At 44.9% G+C, this 23,919-nt stretch overlaps 1 long non-coding RNA gene across 1 annotated transcript; it reads left to right on the top strand.

Annotated features, from left to right (window-relative positions):
• Positions 1 to 416: 416 nt before the first annotated feature.
• Positions 417 to 6,624, top strand: LOC132536190 (uncharacterized). The gene is made up of 2 exons (XR_009547855.1): positions 417 to 512; positions 6,313 to 6,624. It is a non-coding gene; the product is annotated as an uncharacterized LOC132536190 (long non-coding RNA).
• The last annotated feature ends 17,295 nt before the right edge of the window (positions 6,625 to 23,919 follow it).

Below are 23,919 nucleotides of genomic sequence, written 5' to 3'. Positions count from 1 at the left end.
CAAGTTTCATTTCCCCCTGGGCAGGCCATTTTCCCTTCAGGTAGACCATTTATCAGAAACAGTGACACAACACATAGTTGTGGTAGCAAACATGATTTCATCCATTGTATGTTGCAAGGAACATTCCCCCTTTGAAGATTGCTCCCCCTCCTCCTCCTCCAGCACTTCCCCCTCCTTCCCCAAAGCCTTATAATGCCTGTGTTCACAATAAAATTTAGAGCTTGATCAGAAACCTGTCTTGCTTTCGTTCTTCGTGTCTCTTGTTCCTATCATTTCAGGTCTCATTGGGTTCCTAGCCCCTGCTCACCGCCCTGCTGGCCTGGGCATTCTGGCGCCTGAGCGTGGGGCAAAGAAGCCTTCTGGACCTAGAAACTCCGCTGATCGAGGGGGTATGCCTACCCGAATTCACTGAGTCACCACAGCCGAGGGGGTAACGCAAAGACTCGCAGAGATCACCATGGAGATACCCGACCGTGAGACGCATCTGGAGGAGAGTGTTCACAGCGGCTGAAGTAAACAAAACCATGGGACATGAATTTAGCAAACAAGATTTATTCATTAAAGGACTCAAGGAGTCACTCAAGACACGAGGAACTAGGGTTAAAAAGAAAGAATTAAAGAAGTTTTTAGATTATATTGGAAATATTTGCCCCTGGTTCCCCCAGGAAGGCACTATAGATGAGAAACGTTGGAGGAGAATTGGTGACTGTCTTAACGATTACTATCAGTCTTTTGGTCCTGAACGTGTACCTGTTTCTGTCTTTTGTTACTGGAATTTAATTAATGATATCTTAAAAATCTATAATAATCACCCTGATATTAAAAACCTTATTACAGAGGGTGAAAAGGTCCTCCGGCAACTTTCTCATCCACCGTCCAGGACAAAGACCCCATCTCCATGCGCTTCTGTGGTTATTGATCTTGATCCCCCAGTACCCAGTCAAAATAAAAGCCTCCCAGCACCTGATGAAAGTAAAATCCCTATTCCCCTCCCTACAGGTCCCACTGCACTTACTAAAGTTCCCTCCATTGACCCTCCTATTGCTAATTCACATGAGAATGAAACCCAGCATTCTTCCCCCGCTTCTATCCAGTTTTACAAAATCTCCCACAAAGCCCCCCCTCTCCTGAAGCACTTCCCACAGAGGATGAGGCTTTGATAGAAAAAGAGGCTGCCAAATATCACAATCCTGATTGGTATCCTCCTCCCTTTAATCCCCCTCCCTATATCCATGCTTCCACTCTCCAGCCTGACCCTCTCTTTGATAACCCCTCCATCAGGAGGGCACGCTCAGGACCCCTTACAGGAATTTCCACTCTCCGCAAGGTCCTTGCTGACCGGAGAGAGCAGCTTCAATTAATGAAAGAAATAGCTGCAGTTACAGAAGAACTTACATTTTTAGCCTCACCTAAAAACCCAATCCTTAAAACTAAAACTAAAACTAAACCATCCAAATCTAAACCGATTTTGGCTTTCCCTGTTACTCGGAGCCAGGCTCAAACTGATCCTGAAAATGAGGACTCTATACAAATAGAAAATCCTGAAGACCCTCCAGGTTCAGATGATGATAGTGATGATAATCTTCCAGAACCCCCCGCACCCTTTAAAACTGAAGATGACAAAGCCCAATCAAATTCAGATGGTGATAATGATGATAATTGTTCTCAAAGACATAAAAACTTAAATCATCATGGTAATGGTTCTCAGAGATACAAAAATCTAAATCTTAAGTACTTAGAAAAACTAAAAGCGGCGGTTGCTAACTATGGACCGACTGCTCCCTTTACTATAACCTTGTTAGAAGGATTTAGTGATAAATGGCTTACTCCTAATGATTGGAATCGGCTGGCTCGTGCTGCTCTTAGTGGAGGAGACTATGTCTCCTGGAGAATTGAATTCATAGAAAACTGTAGGGACATGGCTCAGCGCAATGAGAGAAAAGACTCCTCAAAAACTTGGACCCTTAAAAGACTTCTTGGTGAGAGCCCTTATAATTCCAATGAAGCTCAAGCCCGTTTCCCACCCGGCTTGCTCACCCAGATACAGCAGGCTTGCCTAAAAGCATGGAAACTTCTTCCCCCTAAGGGATCAACCACCACTTCCTTGGCAAAAATTAGACAAGGCCCAGAAGAGCCCTATAGTGATTTTATCAGCCGCCTAATTGAGGCAGCAGAAAGGCTTTTCGGAGGTGAAGAAACTGATAATCCTTTTGTTAAACATTTGGCTTTTGAAAATGCTAACCCCGCTTGTCAAGATGCCATCCGTCCTTACAGGCATGGCACTCTTGCTGATTATGTTAAGCTTTGCTCTGGCATCGGCACTACACATGCTCTTGGGCTCGCCATTGGGGTCGCCCTTCGTAATAATAATTTTGCTGCAGGTGCCGGCCAACATAATAGGACTTGCTTTAACTGCAAACAGCCTGGTCATTTTATGAGAGAATGCACAGCTACTGCCCAAATTCAATCTCCTGTGTCAGAGCGCCCTCTACTGGCAACAGTTTGTCCACGTTGCCAAAAAGGCAGACACTGGGCTTCTGAATGCAAATCAAAAACTAACATCCAGGGCCAATTCTTAAACCCCCAACCATCAGGAAACTTCCTGCGGGGCCGGCCCCTGGCCCCCATACAAAGGACAAACCCTGGGGCTATAAGGTTTGTCCCTCGGGCTTCAGCCCAACCACTTCAGCAGCCGCTCCAGCCGCTTCCCCCTCCCCAGTCAATTCCCAATGCCTTCGCAGGTCAGTCTCTAGTCTCTGGAGAGCCACCACTCGCAGCGCAGGACTGGACCTCTGTGCCACCTCCCGCACAAGATTAACCCCTGATACAGGCCCACAGACCATAAATACTGGAGTTTTTGGTCCTCTTCCCCCAAATTTGTTTGGCCTCATACTAGGAAGAGCTAGTTCCACCCTCCGAGGTTTGCATGTGATCCCTGGAGTTGTTGATAATGACTTCACCGGAGAAATTAAAATTATTGCCTCCTCTCAGGAAGGCACACAGGTCATTCCACCCGGTGAGCGATTAGCACAGTTAATATTACTTCCCTTACAACATCTTAATAACAATTTCCATAAACAGTCCCGTCTCAATGACCCCCCTGGGTCTTCAGACGCATATTGGGTCCAACAGGTTTCTCTTGACCGCCCCTCCTTAAAACTATTTTTAAATGGCAAACCTTTTACTGGTATTATAGACACAGGGGCTGATGCCACAGTCATTTCTGAAAAAGACTGGCCACACACTTGGCCCTTAACGGCCTCTCACACCCATTTAAAAGGCATAGGTCAGTCCACTGATCCCAAAATCAGCTCCCAGGCTCTTACTTGGTCAGATGAAGAAGGCAATATTGGCTCTGTTACTCCATTTGTTATCCCTGGGCTGCCAGTTAATCTCTGGGGTCGTGATATTCTCTCTCAAATGAATGTTATTATGTGCAGCCCCAATGAAAAAGTTACCCGGCAGATGTTAAATCAAGGTTTTCTCCCGGGAAGAGGATTAGGAAAAAAAACCTCAAGGAATTAGAGATCCCCTTACAGTCGTTCAAAGAACAGATCTGTCGGGGCTGGGTATCCCTCCCCCTCCGCCTTTTTCCTAATGGCCATTGACATACCTGCACCCAATGCAGAAAAAATTTCCTGGAAAACAAGTGTTCACGTATGGGTTGATCAATGGCCTTTAACACAAGAAAAAGCCAAGGCAGCACTGACTCTAGTGCAGGAGCAGCTTGCTGCAGGTCACATAGAACCAACCACCTTCCCATGGAATACCCCAATTTTTGTCATAAAAAAGAAATCAGGAAAATGGCGATTATTACAAGACCTGAGAGCTATTAACAAAGTAATGTTCCCTATGGGGGCCCTTCAACCGGGTCTGCCCTCCCCTGTAGTAATTCCCTCTGGCTATTTTAAAATAGTTATCGATCTCAAAGACTGTTTCTTCACTATTCCCTTACACCCTGATGATAGGCCTCATTTTGCCTTCAGCATACCCCAAATAAATTTTCAGGGCCCTATGCCCCGTTATCAATGGAAAGTACTACCACAAGGCATGGCCAATAGCCCTACCCTTTGTCAAAAATTTGTTGATCAGGCTGTTGCCCCAATTAGACAAAGGTGGCCTTCCATATATTTACTACATTATATGGACGATATACTTTTGGCGGCCCCCCCAAAAGACAGCCTGTTCCTATGCCTAGAAGACCTGATAGCCAGCCTTTCAAATAGAGGACTTCAAGTTGCCCCCGATAAAGTACAAATAGCTGACCCTTATACTTACTTAGGATATGAATTGCTTCATCACCGTGTGCTAACCCCACGGATTCAACTACGCACCTCCCATTTGCAGACCTTGAATGACTTCCAAAAACTTTTAGGTGACATTCAATGGCTTAGACCATATTTAAAATTACCCACTCATGCCCTGCTCCCCCTAAATGAAATTCTTAATGGTGACCCAAATCCATCGTCTCCCAGAAAACTTTCCCCTGAAGCCCAAGCTTCCTTAACCCTTATAAACCGCTCCAAACAAGAACAGACTGTTTTTCAAATTGACTATAATACACCCCTGCTGTTTGTTATCTGTTCCACTTCTCATACGCCCACTCTTGTTTTCTGGCAAAACTCACTTAAAGCCAAAGATAAGGGGCACCCCCTATTATGGGTTCATCTGCCTGCTTCCCCTCAAAAAGTGCTTTCCACATATCCATTCCTGATTGCACAGCTGATTATAAAAGCACGTAAATTAAGCCGTCAATATTTTGGAAAAGATCCTGATTCTCTTATCTTACCTTACACTAAAGACCAGCTTGACTGGTTGCTCCAAGTTTCTGACGACTGGCCTATTGCATGTGCCTCTTTCTCAGGCACCATTGATAATCATTATCCCAACAATCCCCTGCTTCAATTTGCTGCTGTACATCCCTTTGTGTTCCCCAAAGTAACAGCCACCCAGCCTCTTGATAAGGCCTACTTGGTATTTACTGATGGCTCTGCTAATGGAATTGCAGCCTACGTGATTGATGGGAACCCCGCCTCCTGCCTCTCCCCTTACACTTCAGCTCAGCTTGTTGAACTTTATGCTATCATCTAAGTGTTTCAGGAATTGCATTCCCAGCCCTTTAACCTATATACAGACAGTGCCTATGCTGCTCATTCAATGCCCTTGTTAGAGACTGTTCCTTTTATCAAATCCTCCACCAATGCTTCTCCTTTATTTCTAACATTGCGCTCCTTAATTGTTGCTCGAACCTGCCCTTTTTTCATAGGCCATTTGCGTGCTCACACACTGTTACCTGGTCCCCTTTCTGAAGGAAATGCACTGGCAGATGCTGCCACTCAGTTAACTTTCCCTGTACTTGCTGACCCCGTTTCCCTAGCACAACAGGCCCATTCTCTCCACCACCTTAACTCTCAGACCCTTCGCCTTGCATACAAGGTTACCCATGACCAAGCTCGTGAAATTGTTAAAAATTGCCCTGACTGCTCTATCTCACTTCCAGTCCCTCACATTGGAGTTAATCCACGTGGACTGGTCCCGAGTGAAATTTGGCAAATGGATGTTACTCATTTTAATGAATTTGGAAAACTTAAATACATTCATGGTACTGTTGATACCTTTAGTGGCTTTATCTTTGCCTCCCTCCATACTGGAGAGGCCTCAAAAAATGTTATTGCTCATGTCCTTCAATGCCTTTCAGTCATCGGTAAACCCAGGGTGGTCAAGACAGACAATGGTCCAGGATACGTGGGAAAAAATTTTCAGGCCTTCTGCCAGAGACTCTGTATTAAACATATCACTGGCATCCCCTATGACCCTCAAGGCCAAGGCATTGTAGAACGAGCTCACCAAACACTTAAGGCAGCTCTGCATAAACTCAAAAATACCTCCCTCTATGAGACTCGTGGAGCGCCACGTAATATCCTTAACCATGCTTTTTTTGTCCTTAATTTTCTCAATCTCGATGCACAAGGAAAATCTGCTGCTGACCGTCTCTGGCACCCAGAGACCCATGATAGACAAGCCATGGTCAGATGGCGTGATCCCCTGACCTCGCAATGGAAGGGTCCCGACCCTGTCCTCATATGGGGACGTGGTTCAGCCTGCATATATGATCAGAATGAATGAGCTCCTAGGTGGCTTCCTGAAAGACTTGTTAGACAAGTCAATGGTATCTCACCCTCAAGGGGAGATTGTCCTGCTCTTCCAAAAAACAGTGTTGATACACTTCCTTAAAAGCACCAAGAGTTACTAATGCATTCCACGCCCAAGAACGTAAGTTCCTGAGGCCTTTTTTCTTCTTTTGTCTTTCAGAAAAACAACTCAACAATTTGAAGATGGCTCCAAAGAAGTCCAGCCGTGTGATACTTCCTTGTCTTCTCTACTTGCCCCTATTATTGGACATTCCCACACATGCAGCTCTTGTTTATCAGTGGGAATTTCAGGTTAGAGAGACACAAACTAAGGACTCACACACCACAGTCCGAAACATTGGCACGACACGCTGTCCTCCTAAAGGTTGCCGGGAGACTGTTGTTATTAATATTTCTCCCAAAACTATATCTAGCACCTATCGGCCTTATGCCTGCTTTCCCTTTGATAATAAAGACAGGAGCGGATGCCTTACTGATGTCTCCACTTATGGAGGCTGCCGCTACTGGTCCTGCATTATTCATGATGCCCACTCGCCAAAAACCCGCACTGGAAAGCCCAGTATTCTCAGATTACAAGGGTCCCAGTTTACTATTCAGATTTCTGATCCTTTGAATACCCACTGGCAAGAGGGAGTTATAGGTAAATTATATAATGATGGATATTCCAGATATCCTACTGGAACTATACACATCTCCCGACAATTGGTGTTGGCTGAGCACAGAGAACAAGTAAATAAAGTCATTATAGAAACAGAAAATAAGCTCCATTCGGTTTTCCAAACAAATTCGGCCATGGAAGTCACTAAAAAATTGGCTAACTGGCCCCTTTATCTTCAATATGCAATTAATCTTTTAAATTATTCTCAGATTGTTCTCAACACTTCTCGTTGCTTGCTGTGTGCATCCCTTTCACGACCCATTCTCGCAGCAGCACCTTTAAACAACACACCTCCAGCTTCTCTGGAGGTCACTACAAAAAAACCCCCTATGGGGCCCCATCCCTCTGCCGCCTCAGCCCCACTTTTTCTAGAACACATAGGCAGTTCATTTATACTGGTGTGTCTTTATACCAGCAACTCCAGCTCTGTTAATTTCACCTGCACCCGTAATGTCTCTGTAAGTGCTGTCCATACAGCGCCCCCATTAGCTTACTTCTGGTGTGGTGGGACACTTCTGACGAGCATAAATACCACTACCCCTGGACCCTGCCTCATAGTAGCTATAGTCCCCCAACTCATTTTATATGAACCTGATGAGTTTGCATGGCTCTTACACTCCACTCGTAAAAGAGCTGTTTTCCTCCCATTGATAATTGGCATAGGCTTAGCTACCTCTACCGGCATAGCTGGTGGGGCACTAGGACATTCCATTTACTTCTCCCATTATTTTTCTAACAAATTACAGCAAGTCATAGACTCCACCACAAATAGTCTAGAGTCATTACAGAGACAGATCACGTCACTGGCAAAAGTTACTTTACAGAACAGGCGAGCTCTTGACCTTTTGATGGCAGAAAAGGGAGGAACCTGCTTAGCTTTACAAGAAGAATGTTGTTTTTACATTAATGAATCAGGAGTTATAGAAGAAAATGTCAGGAACCTACAGACACTTAGTCGAGATTTGAGAAATAGATATAACCCTTCCTTTACACCATCATGGATGAATTCCCCCTTTTTTACTTGGCTGCCCTCAATTGTAGGACCCTTGATTAGCCTTTTGTTAATGATTACCTTAGGAACCTTTATTTTTAATAAGATTACTGATTTTATAAAACGGCAGATTGACTCCTTGGCATCAAAACCTTTGCAAATCCATTATCACAGACTTGATTTGGCTGATAGAGGCCTGGCTGAACCTGAGGATGACTGACCTCCCTTTTGGATGGCATAAAACTCAGAATTATGCACTGAGACATCCAACCTTGGCAGGGAAAAGACACCAGTAAGGGGTGCAAGGCAAAGCACTGCAGGGGGAGGACCCTATTGTCCGCCTCTGAGACCCCGTGAAGCAAACCTGATTTGCATGGAGGTTGGTGTCAGCAACAAAAAATCATTTCCCTGGAAACTGTGGCTCTACCTCCCCTCCCCAAAAAGACACCGAGAGCCTTATAAGATGCGGGAAGGTTGGTTTCTGCACCCACCCTGCAGGAGGAATCGGGTCAGTACTTCCCCCCTCTGGTTATACCTGCTGTTCAGGTCCCTGCTCCTCACCTCAACTAACTGCCTCAAGTTAAATTATAACGAAGGGATGAGATGCCAGGAGCCATTTCTCTGCTTGATAGATGATAAGCTTTGAAACAATGGAAGCCCTCGAGACAAATTTCATTTCCCCCTGGGCAGGCCATTTTCCCCTCAGGTAGACCATTTATCAGAAACAGTGACACAACACATAGTTGTGGTAGCAAACATGATTTCATCCATTGTATGTTGCAAGGAACATTCCCCCTTTGAAGATTGCTCCCCCTCCTTCTCCTCCAGCACTTCCCCCTCCTTCCCCAAAGCCTTATAATGCCTGTGTTCACAATAAAATTTAGAGCTTGATCAGAAACCTGTCTAGCTCTCGTTCTTCGTGTCTCTTGTCCCTTTCATTTCAGGTCTCATTGGGTTCCTAGCCCCTGCTCACCGCCCTGCTGGCCGGGCCTACTGCAGGTAACAAGCATGTGTTCATCTCCAGCTGCAGCTGTCCAGGCCCTCTGTGCTTGACTCCCATTCTCCAGGGCCCTGAGGCTGACACTCAGCCTAAATGCAGCCCTCCTCACCTCCTGCACAGCATCCTAGTCCTTATTCCATGAGAGCCCAGGTCAAGAGAAGTGAAACTCTGTCCCCCTGGCACACACATTGTGTTTTCCCTCTATTGGTCCAAATGTAAAGGATCTGTGGTACTGATGGCCACACAAGTGTCCAGATTTTCCATGCAAAACGGAAGCCTCCAAGGTTCAATGGGTTCATAAAGAAGGTGTTTTGATGGCTGTGAAATGTCTTTTCCAAGTGCCTCCTGGGGTTTAAAATCCTTTTTGATACCTGCAGTTCTTTCTTGTATATAGGGAATATTCTCACCTCGGGCCAGAAGGCCTCCCCAACAAGGAGCACAACTATCCTGGGGTCAGGAGGTCTGCCAGCCTGCTAGCTCCTGGAGGGATTCCTGAGTATGTCCTCAGTGGCCAAGTTGTAACAGCTGCTTCCAATTGGCTTTATTAGCAGAATCAAGGCCCTCAGGTGAGGGGCGGAACTGTTATCTCCACTGGAAGCTCCTAATTCAGCCAATGGAGTCATCCATCTTTCTTTTGTCTCTCCATAGCAAGGACCAGTGGAGCTTGTGCTTCCTGCAAGCAGAGAGACTTTGTATGGGACACTCTTGCATGCCTACTTCTGGGAATCTCTCTGAGTGTGATGTGTGGACACCAGGACACCATGATCAGGGATTGTGAGGCCACAGTAGCAATTGCCTTAGCATGAGATTGAACCGGAACTCAAGAGAGTGAGACATGAGAGTCTCTTTGCATATGCATTCTTACTTAGCCAGCATCTGGTCTAGCTGGCTTTCCCTAACCAGCTAGGTTCTCTGTACATAAGTTGCAGGTGAGGCTGGCTACCTTGCCACCCATGCTCTGAGACTACTATAGGTGAGTACTGACCACACACAGACACACACATACACATTACTGTCAGGTCTGGTAGTACAGAATATGGTGAAGGCTGGGGTAGTCTGGGGTCTGTGGGCATGAGAGCTGCTGCCTTACAATCTCTACAAGAGAGGTTTGAACCTGTCATCAATGAACACAGTGTAGGAGGTTTTTGAATTCTGGTCTCTTTCCAACTCGTCTATTTCTCTTCTCTCCTTCTCTGTCTCTAACTCTCACATGCTCTCACACACTCTGTCTTCACTCATTAATATTTTACTTATATAATGATTTTACTGACAGGCCCAGATATACAAAGAGAGTTACCAGAGCACTGCTGAGCTCTGGCTTGTTGTGTTTGTGATTTCACTTAGGCTACTGGAGCCTCAGTTTGTAAGTCTTTCTGACACAAGCCATATTCTGTCTCCTCATTTCCATGCCAGTATCACTCAGAGTTTATAATAAAGATATACATATATATATATTTATATATCTGATATTTTTAGAATTGTCGACCTATGTATTTGACCTTAATTCAGAATTACCACATTTATAACAGCCTAGTTTTTCAGAAATAATGGCCATACAGTTGGAGCAGCATTCAATACAAATATAAATAATAGAACCTTCCAGTAGCATTTCTAATCATGTTTCTATCAGCATCCTTATTGTAATTATCATAGCCCAGGACTTCCCTTCTTTTTCTAGTGTAAGTTTCAATACATATGTGTTTGTTTTCTTTCTCCAGACATCTTAATTTCCCTGGACCCTGATGTGTTAGGGAATTTTTGAGGCAGCCCTCTGTTTCTCAGCTGATGGTTTCTATGTTTCTGCTGTAATCAGGTCTTCTTGTGGTTTTTATTTTTATTTATTTTTTATTTTTTCAAGTCCTCCTAGATCATCCCCATTTATTTGCATATTTATTTATTTAGTCAGGTATCACATATATGGTCATTTCTTCTGCTTGATAGATTTTCTCATATAATTGAAGGGAACTTTTGAAGCACAATACATTTCCTGGGGCAAATAATACACATATATTGAGAAGAGTTGGGTTCTCTGGGGTCGGTAGGCATTAGAGCTACTGTCTTACAATCTCTACAACCCAGGTTTTAACCTGTCATGAATGAACAAAATCTAGGGGGTTTTGACTACTGGTCTATTTCCGACTCTTCTATTTCTCTTCTCGCCATCTCTGTCTCTGACTCTCACAGGCTCTCACTCACTCTGTCTGCACTCAGTCATATTTTACTTATATCCTTATTTTATTGACAGGCCCAGATATACAAAGTGAGTTGCCAGAGCACTGCTGAGCTCTGGCTTTTTGTTGGTGTTTTCGCCTAGGTTACTTGAGCCTCAACTTTGTAAGTGTATCTGACACAAGCCATATTATGTCTCCTCATATACATGGCAGTATCTCTCAGACTTTATAATAAAGATATACATCCTTATACATATATAAATATACATATATATATATATCTGTCATTTTTGGAATTGTCAAACTATGTAATTGATCAGAATTAACACATTTATAACAGCTTCCTTTTTCATTAATAATTGGCCACATAGCTGGAGCAGGATTCAATACAATTATAAATAATAGAACCTTCCAGTAGCATTTCTAATAGGATTTCTATCAGCATCCTTATTGAAATTATAATAGTACAGAACTTGCCTCCTTTCTCTAGTATAAGCTTCAAGAAATATGAGTTTCTTTTCATTCTCCTGAAATCTTCATTTCCCTGGACTCTGAAGTGTCTCGGAATTTTTGAAGCAGCCATCTGTTTCTCAGCAGATGGTTTCTATGTTTCTACTGTAATCAGGTCTTCCTGTGCTTTTTGTTTTTATTTTTCTTTTTTTTCAAATCCTCCTAGATCATCCCCATTTATTTGCATATTTATTTATTTATTTAGTCCTATATAACATGAGGGGTCATTTCTTCTGCTTGATAGATATTTCTCTTATAATTGAATGGAAGTTTACACTCACAATACATTTCCTGTCCTAAATAGTACACAAATATAGTGAAGGCTGGGGTTGTCTGAGGTCTGTGGACATGAGACTGCTGCCTTACAATCTCTACAACCCAGGTTTGAACCTGTAATATATGAACACAGTGTGGGAGGTTTTTGACTTCTGGTCTGTTTCCAACTCTTCTATTTCTCTTCTTGCCTTCTCTGTCTCTGACTCTCACAGGCTCTCACTCACTCTGTCTGCACTCTTTAATATTTTACTTATATATTATTTTACTGACAGGCCCAGATATACAAAGAGAGTCACCAGGGCACTGCTGAGCTCTGGCTTGTTTTGTTGGCGATTTCACCTAGGTTTCTGGAGCCTCAGCTCTGTAAGTCTCTCTGGCAGAAGCCATACTCTGTCTCCTCATAGCCATGCCAATATCCCTCATAGTTTATAATAAAGATACACATACATATATGTACATATATATACATATATCAGTTATTTTTAGAATCATTGACCTTTTTATTTGATCTTAACTCAGAATTACCACATTTATAACAGCCTCCTTATTCATAAATAATTGGTCACATAGTTGGAGCAGGATTCACTACAATTTTAAATTAGAAACCTTCCAGGAGCATTTCCAGTAGCCTTTCTATCAGTATCCTTATTGTAATTATCATAGCACAGAACTTGCCTCCATTTTCTAGTGTAATCTTCAATACGTATGCTTTTCTTTCCATTCTCAGGAATTCTTAATATGCCTGGACCCTGAAGTGTCAGGGAATTTTTGAAGCAGCCCTCTGTTTCTCAGCATACGTTTTCTATATTTCTGCTGTAATCAGGTCTTCCTGTGGTCTTTGTTTTTATTTTTTATTTTTTTCAAATCCTCCTAGATCATCCCCATTTATTTGCATATTTATTTATTTATTTATTTAGTCCAATATCACATGAGGGGTCATTTCTTCTGCCTGATAGATTTTCTCTTATAATTGAAGGGAACTTCTGACACACAATACCTTTCCTTTTGCAGATACTACACACTACTACAACTACTACTGCACTGTTTTTGACAGTGACATCCAATGCACAATGGATTAGTATTGCATGGCTCTAGAGAATGCTCACTATTTAACCTACAATGCTTCTAACGTCCAAAATATTTATTCTGTTATTTCTAGGGGGATGAATGGTTTACAGTAACAGTTACATGTAATAGTGGGCAAGGGGGGTAATTTTTCCCACTTTCCCTGTATTTTTGTACATCACTTGTAACTTTCTTATTGAGGAGAAGGAAACAGTCATAAAGCATAGAGCAGGCCCCAAGCAGGAAGAGAGACAGAGAGACAGCTGCAGCTCTGATTTGCCACTAGCCCAGCTTTTCCCTAGCTGGGTAAGTGGTGACCAGGGGCTCAAAATGGGGTCCAGGACTTCCACATAGTTCTCTGGCATTCTTGCTTAGCCAGAGTCTGGTCTAGCTGGCTTGCCCGGACCAGCTAGGTTCTCTGTACATAAGTTGCAGTTGGGGTTGGCTACCTTGACACCCATGCTCTGAGACTACTACATTTGAGCTCTGAGCACACACAGACACACACAGACAGACAGACAGACAGACACACACACACAATGTCAGGTCTGGTAGTACAGCATATGGTGAAAGCTGGGGCTGTTTGGGGTCTGTGGGCATGAGAGCTGCTGCCTTACAATCTCTACAAGCCTGGTTTGAACCTGTCATCAATGAACACAGTGTAGGAGGTTTTTGAATTCTGGTCTCTTTCCAACTCATCTATTTCTCTTCTTGCCTTCTCTGTCCCTAACTCTCACATGCTCTCTCACACTCTGTCTTCACTCATGGTACTCAAGGTTGCTGGCCTATCACTGACTAGGGGCCCTGACCCTCCTGGGCATGTCCAAGCACACTGGCCTAGGCCTCTGGCCTATCAGAGTCTGGCTGGCGACCTGTGAGTGGCCCTTCTGAAGGAAGCCCGCCAATGGGAGCTCAGAGCTGGCCTGAAAAGGCAGGGAATGCTTCCAGGAAGTGAGAAGCAGGGTTCAGCCCAGGGCGGTGCCTTGAAAAAGCTGTACAGTGCGCATGTGTATAACTCCGCTGGTGCCTGTGCCTCTGTGGATGTGTGCGTGTGTGTGACTGTGAGAGTGTGTGTTTGTGTGTGTGTGTGTGTGTGAGGGAGGGAGAGAGAGATAGAACAACAGAATCACTGTGGCACAGGTGATTTTGTGCAAAACACTTGGCACATTCTGATTTACAGCTCAATATGAAACCATTATAGCTCTCCTTGGCCATTGTCCACTTTTCTTCTTTTCAGTTGTGAAGACACTGAAGAGGGAGAGGTTTTTTCCCTGTGGCTTGCACAGGGAACTTGCAGCTGCCCTGTGTGTGTTGCCAGACTAGGAAAATTGTGAGCCTGTCCATGGGGAGTGTCACCTGGATGAGTTCCTACTCATCCTTTTTTGCTCAGTCCTGTTGGAGCTGCATATAGCTAATGATTTGGAGATTTTACTCCTTTGGACAATTCTTTTCCTGATGCACAGTTTCCCTCCAGGTTTTTGCAATCAATTGTTTGAATGTCATATCGAATCCATTGTAGAAAATGACTACATCAGTATCTCGCTCTCTCTATATATATGTAACATGTACAGGTCTGAAAATATATTTTAGCTAGAGACCTGCACAGCTCTGTATTAGGGTAGCAGTGCGGAAACCCTTGGTCCTTCTGAGCCACAGTCATGAGAGACATCTCACAGAGCCATTCGTATACCTCATATCACTCTACAAATCTCTCTCAGCACAAACTACCACTGCCAAATCATCTACTTCCCTCTTGCTCTTTTTGTCCACCGAGTCCTATCCCAAAACTGTAAATCAAAGAAATAGACATAGTGCAGTTGCCTGCACACAGGACAGTCTGTGGCAGGACGAGGGAGATGCAATACGCCAGCCTGCATTTGGCTGGACCATAACAAAGACTACTTCCAAATTGGAGAGGCGAGGCCAGTTTTGGAGAGTGTGTTGCAGGCCAAGTGTTGCTTCTCAGAGTGGGCTAAGACCTAGATGTTCTAACTGTAACCTTTCCTCAAAAACATAAAATAACAATGTCACTTGTAAGAAGTATGCATGGGCATGGAGTGTTTGTCTACAGTGCTCTGGCACTGATCAACACAGGGCCCAAATTTCAGTCCTTTTCTGTCTCTGTCGTCCTGTCTCTCTGACCTTCTCTACGTGCCTTCTTCATTGGGCCCTTATGGAAGTCAATGCATGCATTGTGAACTCGGACTTCCTGGTGTTGAAATTTTCCTTCCTTTTCCCTTTGATTATTCAGTCTCCTGCATATGGCGTAGTACATTGGGGAACTGAGGAGACAGCGATCCTGCTGCAGGTAACAGGCATATGTCCATCTGCAGCTGCAGCTGTCCAGGCCCTCTGTGCTTGACTCCCATTCTCCAGGGCCCTGAGGCTGACAGTCACCCTAAATGCAGCCCTCCTCACCTTCCTGCACAGCGTCCTTGTCCTTATTCCATGAGAGCCCAGGTGAAGAGAAGTGAAACTCTATCCCCCTGGCACACACATTGTGCGTTCCCTCTATTAAGCCGAATGTAAAGGATCTGTGGTACTGATGGCCACACCAGTGTCCAGATTTTCCATGCAAAACAGAAGGTTTCAGGGTTCTGATAGAGGGTGTTTTGATGGCTGTGAAATGTCTTTTCCAAGTGCTTCATGGGGTTTTCAAATCCTTTTGAAACCTGAAGTTCTTTCTTGTATCTAGGGTATATTTTCACCTCTGGCCAGAAGGGCCACCCAACTAGGAGCACAGCTATCCCGGGGTCAGGAGTTCTGCCAGCCTCCTAGCTCCTGGAGGGATTCCTGAGTATGTCCTCAGGGCCCAAGTGGTAACAGATGTTTCCAATTGACTTTATTAGCAGCAGCCAGGCCCTCAGGTGAGGTGCGGGGCTGTGATCTCCACTGGAAGCTCAGAATTCAGCCTATGGAGTCATCTATCTTTCTTTTGTCTGTCCATAGCAAAGGCCCAGGGAGTTTGTGCTTCCTGCAAGCAGAGCGACTTTGTATGGGACACTCATGCATGCCTACTTCTGGGAATCTCTCTGAGTGTGATGTGTGGACACTAGGACACCATGATCAGGGATGTAAGGCTACAGCAGCAATTGCCTTAGCCAGACTCAAAGGGTAGGTGTAAGGACCGGGTTCATCCACTATTGTTTGGTCCAACATAGTTCCCATCTATGTTGAAACACAGCTCTTTCTGGGTACTTTCTGTGCTTGTAATATGCTGTGATGAGCAGTGGACTGAGAGCCTGGAGGCTGATTAGACAGCCAAACATGACTGGAAAGGCTCATGCCCCTGAATTCTGAGGGGTGCCCCAGCTTCACCCTGATGATAGATAGTGAGGCATGGGTTTGAATAGGGAACACAGGAGATTTAGACATGAGAGTCCCTTTGCAAATGCATTCTTGCTTAGCCAGAATCTGGGCTAGCTGGATTGCCCTGACCAGATAGGTTCTCTGCACATAAGTTGCAGGTGAGGCTGGCTCCCTTGCCACCCATGCTCTGAGACTACTACAGGTGAGCTCTGAGCACACACAGACACACACAGTCAAACAGAGAGACACACACACACACACATTACTGTCAGGTCTGATAGTACAGCATATGGTGAAGGCTGGGGCTGTCTGGGGTATGTGGGCATGAGAGCTGCTGCCTTACAATCTCTACAAGCGAGGTTTGAACCTGTCAACTAGGAACACATTGTAGGAGGTTTCTGAATTCTGAGACACTGAAGAGGAAGATGTTTTTGCCCTGAGGCTTGCACTGGGAACTAGCAGCTGCCCTGTGTGTGTTGCCAGACTAGGAAACTTGTGGTGCCTGTCCATGTGGAGAGTCTCCTGGATGAGTTCCTTCTCAAGCCTTTTTCGATCGGTACCGATGGAGCTGCATATAGCTAATGATTTGGAGATTTTACTCCTTTGGATAATTCTTTTCCTGATGCATAATTTCTCTCTGGGTTTTAGCAATCAATTGTTTGAATGTCATATCGAATCCATTGTAGAAAATGACTACATCAGTGTCTCTCTCTCTCTCTCTCTCTCTCTCTATATATATATATATATATATATATATATATATATATATATGTAACATGTAGAGGTCTGAAAATATTTTTAGCTAGAGTACTGCACAGCTCTGGATTATTGTAGTAATGCGGATACACCTGTCCCTTCTGAGCCACAGTTATGAGAGAGATCTCACAGAGCCATATCGTTTATCACTCTACAAATCTCTCTCAGCACAACTACAGCTGCCAAATCATCTTCTTCCCTCTTGCTCTTTTTTTCCACCGAGTCCTATCCCAAAACTGTAATTCAAAGAAGAAATAGACATAGTGCACTTCCCTGCACACAGGACAGTCTGAGGCTGGCCCAGGGAGATGCAATAAGCCAGCCTGCATCTTGGCTGGAACATCACTAAGACTAATTCCAATTTGGAGAGACTGGGGTAGTTTTGGAGAGTGGGCTGCCGGCCAAGTGTTGCTTCTCAGAGTGCCTAAGACCTAGATTTTCTAAGTGTTACCTTTCCTCACAAACATAAAATAGCAATGCCACTTGTAAGAAGTATGCATGGGCATGGAGGGTTTGTCTTCAGTGCTCTGGCACTGATCAACACAGGGCCAGAATTTCAGTCCTTTTCTGACTCTGTCATTCTGTCTCTCTGACTGTCTCTACGTGCCTTCTTCACTGGTCCCTTTTGGAAGTCAGTGCATGCATCTTGAACAGTGAACTCGGACTTCTTGGTGTTGAAATTTTCCACTCTTTGCCCTTTGGATTATATAATCTCGTGCATATGGCGAAGTACAGTGGGGAACTGAGGAGGCAGCGATCCTGCTGCAGGTAACAAGCATGTGTTCATCTCCAGCTGCAGCTGTCCAGGCCCTCTGTGCTTGACTCCCATTCTCCAGGGCCCTGAGGCTGACACTCAGCCTTAATGCAGCACTCCTCAATTTCCTGCACCGCATCCTTGTCCTTATTCCATGAGAGCCAAGGTCAAGAGAATTGAAACTCTATCCCCCTGGCACACACATTATGCTTCCCTCTATTGGGCCGAATGTAAATGATCTGTGGTACTGATGGCCACACCAGTGTCCAGATTTTCCATGCAAAACGGTAGCTTCCAGGGTTCAGAAAGAGGTTGTTTTGATGGCTGTGAAATTTCTTTTCCAAGTGCCTCCTGGGGTTTCAAATCCTTTTGAAACCTGAAGTTCTTTCTTGTATCTAGGGAATATTCTCACCTCTGGCCAGAAGGACCTCCCAACTAGGAGCACAGCTATTCCAGTGTCAGGAGTTCTGCCAGCCTGCTAGCTCCTGGAGGGATTCCTGAGTATGTCCTCAGGCCCCAAGTGGTAACAGGGGTTTCCAATTGCCTTTATTAGCAGCAGCCAGGCCCTTAGTTGAGGAGCGGGGCTGTGATCTCCACTGGAAGCTCCTAATTCAGCCAAAGGAGGCATCCATCTTACTTTTATATCTCCATAGCAAGGGCCCGGGGAATTTGTGCTTCCTGCAAGCAGAGCGACATTGTATGGGAAACTCATGCATGCCTACTTCTGGGAATCTCTCTGAGTGTGATGTTTGGACACCAGGACACCATGATCAGGGATGTGAGGCCACAGGAGCAATTGCCTTAGCCGAACCCAAAGTCTATGTGTAAGGGACAGGTTTGATCCACATATTGTTTGGTCGAACACATTTCCCATCTATGTTGAAACACAGCTCTTTTTGGGTACTTTCTGTGCTTGTAATGTGCTGCCCTGAAGAGTGGACTGAGAGCCTGGAGGCTGAGTAGGCAGCCAAACGTGACTGGACATGGTCATGCCCCTGAATTCTGAGGGGTGCCCCAGCTTGCCCGGGATGATAGATAGTGAGGCATGGGATTGAATAGGGAACTCAGGAGATTTAGACATGAGAGTCCCTTTGCATATGCATTCATGCTTAGCCACAATCTGGGCTAGCTGGCTTGCCCTGTCGAGCTAGGTTCTCTGTACATAAGTTGCAGGTGAGGCTGGCTACCTTACCACCCATGCTCTGAGACTACTACAGGTGAGCTCTGAGTACACACAGACACACACAGTCAGACAGACAGACAGACACACACACACACATCACTGTCAGGTCTGGTAGTACATCATATGGTGAAGGCTGGGGCTGTCTGGGGTCTGTAGGCATGAGAGCTGCTGCCTTACAATCTGTACAAGCCAGGTTTGAACCTGTCATCAATGAACACAGTGTAGGAGGTTTTTGAATTCTGAGACACTGAAGAGGGAGATGTTTTTGCCCTGAGGCTTGCACTGGAAACTAGCAGCTGCCCTGTGTGTGTTGCCAGACTAGAAAACTTGTGGTGCCTGTCCATGTGGAGAGTCTGCTGGATGAGTTCCTTCTCAAGCCCTTTTCAATAGGTCCCGTTTGAGCTGCATATAGCTAATGATTTGGAGATTTTACTCCTTTGGACAATTGTTTTCCTGATGCACAGTTTATCTCCAGGTTTTAGCAATCAATTGTATGAATGTCATATCGAATCCATTGTAGAAAATGACTACATCAGTGTCTCTCTCTCTCTCTCTCTCTCTCTATATATATATATATATATATATATATGTATGTATTTATATATATATATATGTAACATGTAGATGTCTGAAAATATTTTTTAGCTAGAGACCTGCACAGCTCTATTAGGGTAGTAAAATGGATACACCTGGTCCTTCTGAGACACAGTCATGAGAGACATCTCACAGAGCCATATCCTTTATCACACTACAATTCTCTCTCAGCACAACTACAGCTGCCAAATCATCTACTCCCCTCTTGCTCTTTTTTTCCACCAAGGCATATCCCAAAACTGTAAATCAAAGAAGAAATAGACATAGTGCAGTTCCCTGCACACAGGACAGGTTGAGGCTGGACCAGGGAGATGCAATATGCCAGCCTGCATTTTGGCTGTAATATCACTTAGACTACTTCCAATTTGGAGAGGAGGGCGCAGTTTTGGAGAGTGGGTTGCCGGCCAAGTGTTGCTTCTCAGAGTGGCTAAGATCTAGATGTTCTAAGTGTTACCTTTCCTCACAAACATAAAATAGCAATGCCACTTGTAAGAAGTATGCATGGGCATGGAGGGTTTGTCTTCAGTGCTCTGGCACTGATCAACACAGGGCCAGAATTTCAGTCATTTTCTGTCTCTGTCATTCTGTCTCTCTGACTGTCTCTCCGAGCCTTCTTCCCTGGGCCCTTACTGGAAGTCAGTGCATGCATCATGAACTCAGTCATCCTGGTGTTGAAATTTTCCTTTCTTTGACCTTTGGATTATTTGGTCTCCTGCACATGGTGTAGTACAGAGGGGAACTGCAGAGACAGCTTTGCTGCTGCAGGTTCCAGGCATATGTCCATCTGCAGCTGCAGCTGTCCAGGCCCTCTGTGCTTGACTCCCATTCTCCAGGGCCCTGAGGCTGTTACTCAGCCTAAATGCAGCCCTCCACACCTTCCTGCAGAGCATCCTTGTCCTTATTCCATGATAGCCCAGGTGAAGAAAAGTGAAACTCTATCCCCCTGGTACACACATTGTGCTTTTCCTCTATTAAGTCGAATGTAAAGGATCTGTGGTACTGATGGCCGCACCAGTGTCTAGAATTTCCATGCTAAACGGAAGCTTCCAGGGTTTTGAAAGAGGGTGTTTTGATGGCTGTGAAATGCCTTTTCCAAGTGACTCAAGGGGTTTCAAATCCTTTTGAAACCTGAAGTTCTTTCTTGTATCTAGGTAATATTCTCACCTCTGGCCAGAAGGCCCGCCCAGATAGGAGCACAGCTATCCCAGTGTCAGAAGGTCTGCCAGCCTGCTAGCTCCTGGAGGGATTCCTGAGTATGTCCTCAGGGCCCAAGTGGAAACAGTTGTTTCCAATTGCCTTTATTAGCAGCATCTGGGCCCTCACGTGAGGCGCGGGGCTGTGACCTTCACTGGAAGCTCCTAATTCAGCCAATGGAGGCATCCATCTTTCTTTTGTCTGTCCATATCAAGGGCCCAGGGAGTTTGTGCTTCCTGCAAGCAGAGCGACTTTGTATGGGACACTCATGTATGCCTACTTCTGGGAATCTCTCTGAGTGTGATGTGTGGACACTAGGACACCATGATCAGGGATGTGAGGCCACAGGAGAAATTGCCTTAGCAGGACTCAAAGGGGAGGTGTAAGGGTCCGGGTTCATCCACTATTGTTTGGTCAAACACAGTTCCCATCTATGTTGAGACACAACTCTTTCTGGGTTCTTTCTGGGCTTGTAATCTGCTGTCCACTGAGAAGTGGACTGGGAGCCAGGAGGCTGAGTATGCAGCCAAAAGTGACAAGACAGGGTCCTGCCCCTGAATTCTGAGAGGTGCCCCAGCTTCCCCCGTTGGCAGTTTTGGATGATAGTGAGGAATGAGATTGAATCAGGAACTCTGGATTTCTAGACATGAGAGTCCCTTTGCATATGCATTCTTGCTTAGCCAGAATCTGGGCTAGCTGGCTTATCCTAACCAGCTATGTTCTCTGTAGTTAAGTTTCTGGTGAGGCTGGCTACCTTGCCACCAATGATCTGAGACTACTATAGGTGAGTTCTGTGCACACACAGACACACACTGATAGACAGAGAGACAGACAGACACACACACACATTCATGCCAGGTCTGGTAGTACAGCATATGGTGAAGGCTGGGGCTGTCTGCGTTCTGTGGGCATGAGAGCTGCTGCCTTACAATCTCTACAAGCCAGCTTTGAACCTGTCATCAATGAACACAGTGTAGGAGGTTTTTGAATTCTGGTCTCTTTCCAACTCATCTATTTCTCTTCTTGCATTCTCTGTCTCTAACTCTCACATGCTCTCAGACACTCTGTTTTCATTCATTAATATTTTACTTTATATACTTTACTGACAGGACCAAATATACAAAGAGAGTTACCAGAGCACTGCTGAGCTCTGGCTTGTTGTGTTGGCGATTTCACCTAGTCTACTGGAGCCTCAGTTTGTAAGTCTTTCTTACACAAGCCATTTTCTGTCTCCTCATTTCCATGCCACTATCACTCAGAGTTTATAATAAAGTGATTTTTTTGCAAAACACTTGGTACGTTCTGATTTACAGCTCAATATTGACACCATTGTAGCTCTCTTGTCCCTTGGTCACTTTTCTTCTTTTCAGATGAAAAAAACACTGAAGAGGGAGAGGTTTTTAGCCCTGGGACTTGCACAGGGAACTACCAGATACACCTTGTCTGTTGCCGCTTGTTACGTGTTGGCAGTTCCAGCTAGCTATCTACAAAAGAGCAACATTCCAGCGGCTGACCTCCCTCATGCAGCGTTGCATCCCCTGCCAATTCCTCCCCTAGCCATCTACTTCGGACTGAGACTTGTATCGGACTTTCTGACATACACTATATACATTTTACACAATTTTGAAGCAGCTTATTTCCCTTCACGCTGCTGGTTTTTCATAGACTAATCCTGAGTAATTCATAGACTTTACAGACTGTTGCCTTGAGGACTATACAATTCCAAATAGCCCCTCTGTTTGGTGGGTCATGCCTCCCGCCTCCCCCTCATTATGTACCCTTGCCCTTTTCCCCACTCAAGCAGGGAATGTTCCTTTACACACCAATACTTCCCTTCACACCACACTGACTTTTACTTCTCCCCTTCGTGTCCCTTCCTATTTTGTTATGTCATTTAGGCTTATGTCCAAAAGGTTTCTGCCCCATGATAGTCTTTTATAGACTTTGTACATCTTATGCAATTACTAGATAGAAAGATAGAAAAGATGTAGAGATACTGTGAAGAGATGGTTGAGCAGGCTGCGCTTAAACCTATGAGATGAGTCTCTCCAGGTAAGTCTCTCTCTCTGAAGAGGGGTTGAGCACAGGAGGACATTTAAATCTCACAAGGTTGGCAGCCATTTAAGCCTTCCCTCCTCCACAGAAAGTCCTACATCTTCCCACCTGAGCATGGCATTCCTCTAAAATATTTAAGCATGCTCCATTTTTCTTTACTGTGTCCATTTAGATATAAAGGGATAGGAGGAGATGTTGCTGAGGACTTATTCTGATGCAGTCTCCGCCCCCAGGTTTTTCTATGCCCCGCTAAATCCTAGAGTGCCCCCTTTCAACCAATCCTGGCTCCGCCCCCATGTTTTTCTATGCCCCGCTAAATCATAGAGTGCCCGCTTTCAACCAATCCTGGCTCCGCCCCCAGGTTTTTCTATGCCTCGCTAAATCCTAGAGTGCCCCCTTTCAACCAATCCTGGCCCTACACATCACCCCTGGTTGTCGCCCAATAAAAAGCCCCCTCACCCCTCCCCTCGATCTCTCTGGGCTCTCGGTTCTCCCTCTCTGAGGTCTCGCTCCCTGCTCTCCCCCTGTGGTCGGCCATTGCTGGCTGGCTCCACGAGGTCTGAACCAAACCTCCCCCCATCCTATAATAAAGATCTGTGTACCCCTTTGCTCTGGACGTCCGCTCTCTTCTCCGCGGTTCATCCCGACACCAGACCACCTCAAAAACAGCCAGACTAGGAAACTTGTGGTGCCTGTCCATATGGAGAGTCTCCTTGATGAGTTCCTTCTCGAGCCTTTTTCGATCTGTCCCGTTGGAGCTGCATATAGCTAATGATTTTGAGATTTTACTCCTTTGGACAATTCTTTTCCTGATTCACAGTTCCTCTCCATGTTTTAGCAATCAATTGTCTGAATGTCATATCAAATCCATTGTAGAAAATGACTACATCAGTCCCTCTCTCTCTCTCTCTCTCTCTCTCTCTCTCTCTATATATATATATATATATATAGATATATATATATATAGATATATATATATATATAGATATATAGATATATGTAACATGTAGAGGTCTGAAGATATTTTTTAGCTAGAGACCTGAACAGCTCTGGATTAGGGTAGTAATGCTGATACACCTGGCCCTTCTGAGCCACAGTCATGAGAGACATCTCACAGAGCCATTTGTATACCTCTTATTACTCTACACTTCTCTCTCAGCACAAACTACCACTGCCAAATAATCTACTTCCCTCTTGCTCTTGTTGTCCAACAAATCCTATACCAAAACTGTAAATCAATGAAGAAATAGA

The sequence above is a fragment of the Erinaceus europaeus genome, assembly GCF_950295315.1.
Source record: "Erinaceus europaeus chromosome 6 unlocalized genomic scaffold, mEriEur2.1 SUPER_6_unloc_38, whole genome shotgun sequence".
Taxonomy (NCBI): domain Eukaryota; kingdom Metazoa; phylum Chordata; class Mammalia; order Eulipotyphla; family Erinaceidae; genus Erinaceus; species Erinaceus europaeus.
Note: the sequence above shows the minus strand (reverse complement) of the source record. Positions and strands in the feature narration are given on the sequence as shown.